Here is an 11,376-nt window from a genome sequence, read left to right on the forward strand (position 1 = left end):
CCCAAAGAGGTGTTTAGTCAATTTAACACTTATAGCTCTGATGGAAAGTTAATGCCCTGTCCATACTGGAGCTTTGACCCTGGATGTCTGATGGCTGTTGTGGGTGTTTTATCAGTAATGTGGTCTGATGTGGAGGCAACAATCCCCATCTCAGCTAGCGAAGCCGTTGCACAACAGAACAGAAAGAGCCCTGTTGTTGTCGAGAGGAGAGAGTGAGAGAGAGGGAGGGACAGAGAGACCGCTACCACCTGTTATTGACTTAAAGGTATTACTTGTATGCCTGTTTATTAATTTCACACACCCGCTGCATTGGCAATACTATTGTGCAGTCATGCCAATAAAGCTTGTATGAATTTGAGTCTGAGAGCGAGGGAGAGGGAGAGGTGATGAGACATGCTATTCTGTGTTTGTGCTGAGCTGAATGCAAAGTGAAAATGCAGCCCCCCCCCACCACCACCCCACCCCACCCTGCGCAAGATAAACAGTACTGAGGCACCTTGACAGCACATCATGTCACCTGGGGCAAGTGACACTGGCTGGAGACTATTTCAATCCTATTCTGTCTGTCTCTGTCTCTCTCTCTCTCTCCCCCCTGTCTCACTCTCTCAATCTCTCACTCGCTTTCTCTCTCTTCCCCCCTGGGCTGGGGCCACAGCAAATCGCTTCATCATGAGTCACATCAGGTGGTGGCCATGAATAAACAAGCCCACTCACCACCAGGCTGCTGCTGCTGTGTGCAGTGTGTGGTGCTAGGGCCCGCCCAGCTCTGTGTGCAGTGTGTGGTGCTAGGGCCCGCCCAGCTCTGTGTGCAGTGTGTGGTGCTAGGGCCCGCCCAGCTCTGTGTGCAGTGTGTGGTGCTAGGGCCCGCCCAGCTCTGTGTGCAGTGTGTGGTGCTAGGGCCCGCCTAGCTCTGTGTGCAGTGTGTGGTGCTAGGGCCCGCCTAGCTCTGTGTGGCCACAAGGCAGCTGTTAGCAGGGGCGTCATCTAAATAAGTGATCCACAATCCATTAAATCTCTAAGATGAGCTATCGTACCCGTGACCATCCCTTCTCTACCTTCATTTTGCCATGTTGTTTTTCTCTCCTGTCTAAGTCCTCTTTGTATCCCCCGTTCACAGTGACTGATGTTGGGTAGGGTTTTCTATGCGGATGTTCCTGGCCTCTTGCACACTCCTTTCGCTCTGATGTGTTGTGCTGCTTCGGCGGCCATCTTCCTTCAGAAATGCCACTCTGTCTCTGTGTTTGCTGACACATCGTTGAACGGGGCTGCGTAGAGGGAGGCTGAGATGTCGGGCCGTCTCTCCGCCTAGCGCTGAAATGTCATTGGACATTTTTGACTCTGCTCCAAAATGTCAGTGCTTTGAACCGGAATAACCCCGAAGTATGGATTTGTTTTTGACATTTCCTCGACCGAAGTTGCCCCTGTTTTGCAGCAAAGTAAGTCTTGCCATGTCTTGGCATATAATACAGCAAGTCCTGGCATGAAATCACACCCCTCACAACTATTTATCGCTTGTGTTTTTATTTATTTTTTTAAACAGAGTTAACAGAAGTGTTTATTCTCATTTTCTCAGACAGCTCCAGAAATCCTTGACATGAGGATTTTGACGACTTTGATCTCCAAATGTAGCTTTCAATCCACAGCTCTCCTTCTCTGATCATGACAGCCTTCCTGTCTGAAAAAAGGCTGCCTTTGTTTTATATTTAGCTGTTTCACAGAGATGCTTGGACCTGATCTCACAGTCTGGGGCAGGCGGCTGGCTTCTCAGATCTGCCTTGAGAAGCATTTTTTTCCCCTCAAATGATTTTTTTTCCCTCCTTGTCTAAGTTATGCAAGGTCTGCCTCTCCTGTGTGGGTACTGTTATCTAAACAGGGCCACCTTAGCCAGTATCATCTTTCTTTCATTTCTCTGTTTTTGAGGGATTATTCCGTAGGTTGAAAGACATGAGAAACTGAGTCTTCAGGAGGTGATCTGCTGTTGTGGATGCATCTTGCCACAAAGTCTGCACGCTAGGAAATAAAACGATCATCCATTTTTAATAAGGATCCGCTGTGCAGACAGTTTGACCTAAAATGTCCCATTTATTTATTTATTTATTTATTTACCTTGAGCTCTGAGCTTTGGTGGTGAATCAGTCTCACTGCAAGCCAGCAGTAATGTAGACTGTCTGTGAAAGCCCCCTGTGATAAATAAGAGCTGACCGCCACAGACACACACACACACACACACACGCACTGAAACTCAATTTCACAAACAAGCACCACCCAAACACATATGGACACAGAAATACACACACGCAAATAAACACAATGCAGACATACATGTTAGTGCGGACACACACACACCGCACACACACCTCTCTCTCTCCTTTCCTGTTAATGTCCTGTGCATCCCCATGAAAATCCCCGGAAGAAGGGTGGCACGGTCCGAACGCCGTGAGCATGTCTGCAAATGTGTGCTTGACAGCGTGATGGCAAGAGCCAGGGCTTAGGGCTCCAGGTTTTAAAAATACATCTTCTTACACTCCAAACCACTGACGCAAGGTATTTTATATCAAGAATGACGTCAGATAGGAAGTAAGCTTCCTTCATCTTAATGAATACACAAATCCCCATCTCGTTTCTTCTCCTGCCATTAGTGACTCAACACCGATATGAGCATCACTGTATCAAATTAACGGTATGGCGCAGAGGCTGTTAATGTCACTCAATATGACGCAATGATGCTTTGGGTCCGTCTCCATTACATGGTGTTTGCAACATCACTCTGCTTTATCACTGACTCACTACAAAAGAAAATATTATAAAATACGCCAACACTGCAGAGAGGCTGTGTCTATGGTCAATGGTCATTTAGGCATGATTGAGTCATTACTGTTGAGTTACTACGGTTGTGCATTGACACCACAAAAAAATCATCAGAGGGGTGGATAAATGAATGATGTGTTTGTGCCGACAGGCTTATCAGTGTCATTACAGTTTTTCTCGATTGCTTTCACAAATTTAGCGAATCATGGGTCAACTTAATCTAATGCTCACATCTTCTTTGCACAGCAAGAGTCTTCTCTGGCGAATGGGTTCACTATTTCTCATTGCTTTCACACAAATTTCTTTGAGTTTTAACACACTTTTCAAAACAGTTAACACACTTCTCAGAGAAAGACACGAAACCTAATTGAATAACCATGTGAACACATTGCAAACACCTAGTAGCAGCCAACTGAAACTGCTCTCTATATTCTAAATATCGTCAGCACCTGTGTGAACTCTCTGTGCACAACTAATCAAGTAGTTCTCAACCTCTAAAAGAGGTAAAAAGATTGAAGTTGATACCAAGCATGGATCAAGGAGGCCACCACCAACAACCTCAGCAAGGACAAGGACGAGGACAAGGAAGAGGCCGTGGTAGAGGTAGAGGGGCCCCTGTCAGGGGACGTGGCATTCGTGTAAGATGCTCTAATGAAATTACAGTAGGGCAACAGTCATTGATCACGTAGTCAATCATGACCTCTCCATGAGAGAGGCTGGCCAAAGGGTTCAGCCATACCTGAGCCATCATACTGTGGCATCAATTGTTTGTACGTTCGGCAATGACAATGACACTTTGCTGGCCTTTGCAGTCAATTTACTGTACTGTGTTTCATTGTATTTGCACTCTTGGCAACAACCATTTCTATACTTTTGTAAAGTGTGTTGCCACAATACAATGTAGTACTGTAGTTTCACTAAAGTAATTTACAACATATACAGTAGAATTCTGATTACTGTATATTTACAGTATTTACAGCCTATTGCACTATTTTTACAGAATTAACACACTGGCCCACACTGGTGGCAGGGGGAGAATGTTCACTGCAGAACAGATTTGACCTTTTTACTGTAAATTGAAACCTGTCATTTTGACTTCTTACAGTATATACATGTAATGTGGAAAAATGACTGCAATAAATATTTTTGTGTCAGAATCTTTGCTATTTTGTACACAGTAGAACAAATGTAAATCAATGGTGTTGACAGGTCTTGTATTTTCTGTATACAAATTTTCAGATTTCAAATACTTTCTGACAGTATATTCCCTAAGTAAGAGTGCTCAGTACAAAACCCAAATTGTAGTATGTTGTCAGTGGTAAAATTGTCAATACTGTTAGGGTGTTGCACAAAAGTTGAAGTGATGGTTTCAAAGGTTGATATTGATAGCTGTAGTTTGAGTTTTGTTATCCATTGTTAAATAAATGAGAAAACATACATTTTCAATTGAGCACAAATTGTAGGTTTTGATGGAAATGTTTGGTTTTGATGGGTGTGTGATAAGTTTTGAGAAGGTGGTGTCATTCTGCAAACATCATATAGTGTTTTGGTCATTTCAGCTTCTGTTAAGGGCTGTGTGTGAGCTGTTTTGAAAAAGTAAACAGTGAATGGAAAAATGTGCCAAAGCAATCGAGAAAAACTGTAATCTGTGATGTTGAGAGAGAAGGCGGGGGGGATGTGGGCGCTGAGAAGCGACATTCACCCACCTCTGGTGTCGTGAACCGAGGGAGGCTAACTATGGCTATTGAAAGAGAGGGATGGGAGCTGGGGGCTGCTTGGCTGTACAATGCCGAGGACAGTGGCGCCTCATAGACAACTCATTGTTCAGATACAGCATTTGTGCTGGTGGGTAGAGAGAGGTGGGGGGGGGGGGGGGGGGGTCAGTAAAGGAGAAGGCGGTGTGCTCTCATTCTCTCATTCTCTCTCTCGCTCTTTCTCTCTCTCTCTCGCTCTCTGTCGTCTGGCCACTGTCACCAGACTCGGGGATGTAGATTGAACTTACAGATATGTGAGATCATGAGCATTTACGTAAGTGCGTGTGTGTGTGTGTGTGTGTGGGATGTTGTGTCTCACGCTGACTCTGTTAATGACCAGGACCACCCTCCTGCCGAAAATCCAAGCCTCGTTTGCAGGACATGGTGTGCAGGTGGCCAGCCGCGTAGGTGTCTCCAGTTATATTTTTAGAGTTGCAGGGTTTTCATCCTGTAAATCTCTGAATGGTGTGTGGAGCTGTGGAAGGTGGGGGCATGTGAGGGGGCGGGGGGGGGGGGGGGGGTGATGTGCGTCATACTGAGGGTCACATGCCAGGTCCGTAACAATGACCATGCTGTGAGGTCTCTGTCTATCTCTCTCTCTGTCTCTCTCTCTTTCCTTCTCTCTCTCCATCTCGCTGTGTGGGATGGTTTCTCAGGCTGCCAGTCGGCCCTGCCGCCCCGTCCGTCGCTGGCGGCACTGGCTCGGCGCCACCAGGAAGGGTCAGCCCAGGAGGAAGTGAGTGGGATAGGCACCAGCTGTCTCAGCTCCAGAGCTGGATCCAGGACGCCAGAGCACAGCAGTGTTGGGCCTCCTTTCTCTCCCTTTCTCCTTCCCTCCCTCTCTCTCTCTTTATTTCTCTCTCTATCCCTCTCTCTCTACCAGGCTGAAAAACTGATGGATAGAGAGGAGGCTGTAATGGAGAGTGGTGGTGTGGTGAAAATTATTAGGGCGCCTACTTCCACAGCGCCAGTCCAAAGCAATTTTCAGACATTTTCGCCGCATGGGGAAAGGAGAATTTGCACAGAGGCGAGACAGGCGGGGCGGGGCGACGGATATCTGCAAAGATGGCTGAATTTTTTTTAGATGAAATCGCTCTGTTTTCTGTCGCATCTCTTTCTGAGATTGCATGGAAATTTTTCCTCTGATCTCTGACGTTCTTGCGAGGACACATTCCATCCCTCTTTTCAGTTATTGCCATAGTAACTGATTCATCTCTCTCCGGGAAGCCTTACCCTTGCTGTGGATCATCTATAGCAGAAAAGAAAGCACCCCTTTGCCTCGCTCACCCCCCCCCCCCCCCCTCCCCATTGGCTGTCATCAAATCTGTGTAAAGACCCTCGTAGGTGAACATGAGAGTTCATGCTCCCATGATGCAGGGCTCCTGTTGCTGTTAATAGGCTGGGGTGGAGAGGCACTCTTTCTCTGGGGGGGGGAGATGCTTGTTGCCGGGTGAGAGAGAGGGAGAGAATGTGTGGTTGTCACAGTGACACAGCCAGCTTTGTAGGCAAGGAAAGAGAGAAGGAAAAACAGAAAGAGAGAATGAGAGAGAGAGGGGCAAGATAAGGCAAGTTTATTTATTTATATTCATACACACTGCTTTACAGATGAAGATAAAAGAACATTGAGAAATAATAGATTTAAAGGTAGAAGCCGAAAGTGCATTAAGTGCATTATAATTTAGTAAATATATAGAGTGCATTTGAACAGTTATCAGAAAGCATCTAAGAACAGTTGGGTTTTAAGTCTATATTTGAAACTGGCTACAGTTGGACCACCTTTGATGTCATCAGGAAGTTGGCTCCAGAGCTGAGCAGCATAGCAGCTAAAAGCTGATTTCCCATTTTAGTTCTGAGAACAGGTATTACCAAGAGATTTTTCTCCAGTGATCTAAGCAATTTGGTCCTGTCCCATGATTTATAAACAAACAACAGTGCTTTAAAGGCAATTCTGTGATTGAAGCCAGTAATGATTTAAGTATTGGAGTAATGTGGTCAGTTCTTTTCATTTTTGTAAGATCTCTAGCAGCTGCGTTTTGTACAAAGCTGCTTCTAAATCATGTTTAGATAAGGCCTCTAAGTTTGGCTATGTTTTTAAGATGGTAAAAACTGATTTAGTTATTGCTTTTCAAATGGCTGTTAAAACTGAGATCGCAGATCGCCAAGGTTTTTAACAGTGTCCTTCGCTTTAAGTCCTTCTGTGTCAAGATGATTAGTAATCCTAAATCTCTCTTCATTTTTCCCCAAATAAGATTACTTCCATTTTGTGTTTATTCTGAAATGTTGAGACCTCCAGCTGTTAGTCTGGTCAATGCATCATGTGTCATCGGCACAGCCATGATACCAAATCTGATTGTTTTCAATGATTTGTCCCAGCAGGAGCTTGTAAAGGTTGAATAGGAAAGGCCCCAAGATCGACCCCTGGGGTACACTACAGTTCAACGATGTTGATGTTGAGGTGTAGTTTCCATGGGCAACAATGAAGCTCCTGTCTTGGAAATATGATGTGAGCCACTTGGTAACTGAAAATCTAACCCAATGTTTCAGTCTGTGTAGTAATATATTATGATCAACAATGTCAAAGGCTTTACTTAGGTCTAATAACACCAAGACTGATGATCTGCCTGTATCTGTATTGAGGCATATGCCATTTAAAACCCGAATAAGAGCTGTTTCAGTGCTGTTAATGCATATGTAATGTAATGTACCTGTGGGCATCCAATGTACACCTGACATGGAGCTTAATCACACATCTCAATCCTCTTTTTAAAAGTCCCTTCATATTGAATGTGTTACACATATAAAAATTTTGATGGCCTTGATGATGGTTTCATTAGTTCAGAGGAGAGAATTTGTGTTCAAAGTTAAAAAGATGCTATTAAACAATAGTATTTTAATTTAAATATACTTCCTTTGTGCCTACATTAATTCAATATTTTTTACATTATTACAAGAACAAAAAAGTGATTAATTGTTATTAATTACAGCAAATGTGATGTGCGATTAATTAAGCTTTTTTTAATTGATTGACAGCACTAAAATAAATAAATAAATAAACGACGCGCCTGGTTAACAAAGCGCTGTGCCTGCTTTGGGGATCAGTGAGTGTGAGTGTGAGTGTGTGTGTGTGTGTGGGGGGGGCTCCTCTTGTTCACAGAACGATGATTCATCACAGCTCCCAGCTAGCAGGAGGAGGGATGCAGGGGAGTCGGGGAGTGGGTAGCGGAAAAAACAAGGGCGCTACACAGCAACCTGGCTCTTGAGATAGCGCAGCATGGCTGACCCACAAGGACCAGTGGAGCTTCACCCTAGCAACACAGCTAGCAACACGGTACAAGGGCTTCATTAGGTGCAGTGGGCCGATGCAGCCATGCGTTGCCGTCGGCTTCATACCTGAGCTACACCTCTCTACTCTGCTTGGTTAATTAACCAGCTGCCAGACTGCAGCTAACTGTGACCTTCTCCACAAAACTCACATTACCCTTCCAAGCCATCCAGTTCAATATTCTCAAGCGAATATGCTGCTTTATGTGCATATATTTTGTAAACAGTATGTGTGTGTGTGTGTGTGTTAGCATTTTAGATACTCATTTCACCTATTTTAATATGCCAGAGGTCAAACCCTCTCAAAATCCCCCCATCTTGCATTATGCAGATATTCCTTTGCGCTGGCACACTGATCATTGTTACGGAGCTGTGTTATGTTGACACAGTGAACCCCATTTCTCAGCGAAAATGAGCTGGAAGGAACTGGGTCGCTGCCTAATTAGGTTGAGGTGGCTCAGCACGTGTCCAGCTGACTGTGGGCGTCGTCTGAGGCAGCCCCTGCTAACTGCTAACCAGAGCAGTGTTACTTCAGCTGAACACAGAAAAAAATCTTCAACTGCTGTCCATCAGTGTTCACACCAACTCACGCCAGCATCCATGCATACAAATGTGGACAACTAAGCTTTTCAGCTAATTAGAGAGGGTTTCTGATTTAGTGAGGGTTATGGATATGGGGGATTCGTGAGAGACGGGTGCATGGGAACTAGCCAGCGCAGAAAACTGACGGTATTATAATGGCCAGACGTGATAGATTCTTCCTCGGAGGTCAGGGAGAGGCATTGATTTGTCCCGTCACAGAATCCCCAGGATGTTCGACGCTGTGATCTCTGAGTGATCTTTAGCACCAAGGCATCCAGCGCACCCCCCTCAACACATTGTACTTGAGCAAGTCTCTGTGATGTTCCGCCCTTTCATGTCTTTGAACTCCTCGTTCCGAGTGACTTTCCACGCGACCTGTCACACTTTATCCTTTTCACAACGTTTCATTACTATTGATTTTCCTTAAGCAAATCTGGCGAAAAGATCAAAATACTGCTTTATCTCTGAAATCTTCCATGCTAGCTGTTTAATATTAAATCTAAGACCCCAGTAACAGAGGAAGTTGTTAGGATAAGAAGGGAGCCGAACAGTGGGAAGTTACTTATGTATGAGAGAGGGAGAGTGGGGGATGCAGAAGTGTCATAAGGAGGAAGTGTAGTAATTTCATTTCAGTGGTTAGCTGCTGATGTCTAGTGACAGTGGGGAGAGTGGGGCTCGGCCAGGCGCTGCTGCACAAGGTCTCCAGTGTGTGTGTGTGTGTGTGTGTGTGTGTGTGCGAGGCTGAATAATTCACACACATTGGCTGGGACTGCGTGCGTAAACATTAATAAGCCAGGAGAGGGATGCATCCTCATGCACGCACACACGCACACACACACACACACACACACACACACACACACACACACACACACACACACACACACACACACACACACACACAGACACACACAGGCCAGTGCACACGCATATAGGACACACACAAACACACACATATGTAGGCCACACACACACATATGCAAATAAACACTTGGGTATAGACCCATATGTGTACCAGGGCACCGGGAGTGTTTCATATCTGGCCCTGTGTGTATTGAAGACAGTCTCAGTACGCCTAAATCAACATCTCCTTGTACGTCTGGCACGCAGATGGGTGGAAAGAGAAAGAGAGAGAAAAGGAGGAGAAGTGTGTCACTGGGTCAGCCATTACCCATCCTTTTTGGTGGGGGGAGGGAAGGAGAGATAGAGACAGGCAAAGGCAGAGCCAGAGAGAGAGGGAGAGATGGAGAGGGAGAGAGAGAGACAGAGAGAGAGGGAGAGGGAGAGATGGAGAGGTACAGAGAGGGAAGAGACTAACCCCTAGTTAACCCTTCATCAGGGGATGGGCAATTTCACTCTGGAGTATTGCTGAAGTGCTCTCACACGTAGCCTCCTTTTGTCTGAATAATACAACGTGTGAAGGCTGTTAGCATGTCACGGTTAAGAGCCTTTTGTGTGCCGGAAAAAATTCATTTAGCTCAATGCTTCATTTATTCCTTGCCAACAATCAAAAAACAAACACCAAATACTTGAAAACATGGTATACAGTATCTGTTGGATTTTTTCTAGTATTGTTTTCTCCTTTTTACAACTGTGTTGGTAGTACAGTGGGTCAAATGTTATGGAATGATTCATGTGGAAAAAATGGTCTGTTCACCTACAGGCCACTGGACACGGACTGTCAGCACTGAGCCTGGATTATGCAAATCCTAATTGGCCTGTATGCCACTGCGCCGCCACTCTGACCCCATCACGGCGCCAGAGCCACGGAGGACGACGTGAGCCAGCAGCCTCCTGGTCGCCGCGGTGACCAGCCCAGCATAAGCTGGGCCCCCCGTCTGCTCGATGTTCCGCTGTGTGATCTGCATGGAAATGCCAGTATTAGAAACTGTGCCCCCGCTTGGGCAGCCCTCACAGCCCAGCCTCCCCGCATTCTGCAGACAGAGAGAGTGTGTCTGCGGGTAAGGCGGAGGGGTATTTCTCAGTGCTTTTTTGGGGGGTGTTAATGTGTGGGTTTTTCTATGTGTGTGAGTCTAAATAAATAATTTAGTGCCCAGACGCGAGATGAGGCTTTGGACTTGGAGAGGCATTAGCATTATGCCAATATTCAGCCTTGTGTCGTGATGAACACGTTCCTCTTTGAAGGCGAGGGCTGATCGATGTTTACAGATGAGTTTGGGGGAAGCAGAGGAGGGGTTGGGTGCTGGCTGAAGAGAGTAGGGAGACATATTGGGGGGGGGGGGGGGGCTGGAGAGAGTAGGGAGACAGGTGGGGGGGGGGGGGGGGGGGGGGGCTGGAGAGAGTAGGGAGACAGGTCTTTGCCCACAGCAGGAAGCACAGATTAAAGGAGCATCAGACTTCTCTTCACAAGTGCTTCTGCTTCACAGGGAACCCCAAAAAAGAAAGAAAGGAAGAAAGAGGGAGAGAGAGAAAGCACATGAAAAAGAATGAGAAGGGTAGAGAGCGAGAGAAAGCAAGTAAGAAAGAAAGAGGAAAGCAACATGAAAGAATGGGAAAGAAAAAAGAAAGAAAGAGAAAACTAAACTATGGAGTCTTCAGGAGTTTGATTCATGTGCCTTGACCTGCCAGAGAGCAGATGCATTTGTGAGGCCACGCTCACTGACTGGCACTTACTCAGTCTGTCAGTAACTCAGTCTGTCAGTTACTCAGTCTGTCATTTCAGAGCCAAAATTCTAAACATACTTTAAAGATGCCGATACGCTTCTCTCTCCCTCGACAGGTCTCCATGATGCAATTACCAAATTCACTCATTTGCATGAGCAAGTACCTGTTTGGTGTTGATTAGCTTAGAAAATAACCAGATGTGCCGAGTGAGAAAGAAAAGGGAGACAGACAGACAGACAGACAGACAGACAGACAGACAGACAGACAGACAGAGAGAGACAGACAG

The sequence above is a fragment of the Clupea harengus genome, chromosome 16, assembly GCF_900700415.2.
Source record: "Clupea harengus chromosome 16, Ch_v2.0.2, whole genome shotgun sequence".
NCBI lineage: Eukaryota > Metazoa > Chordata > Actinopteri > Clupeiformes > Clupeidae > Clupea > Clupea harengus.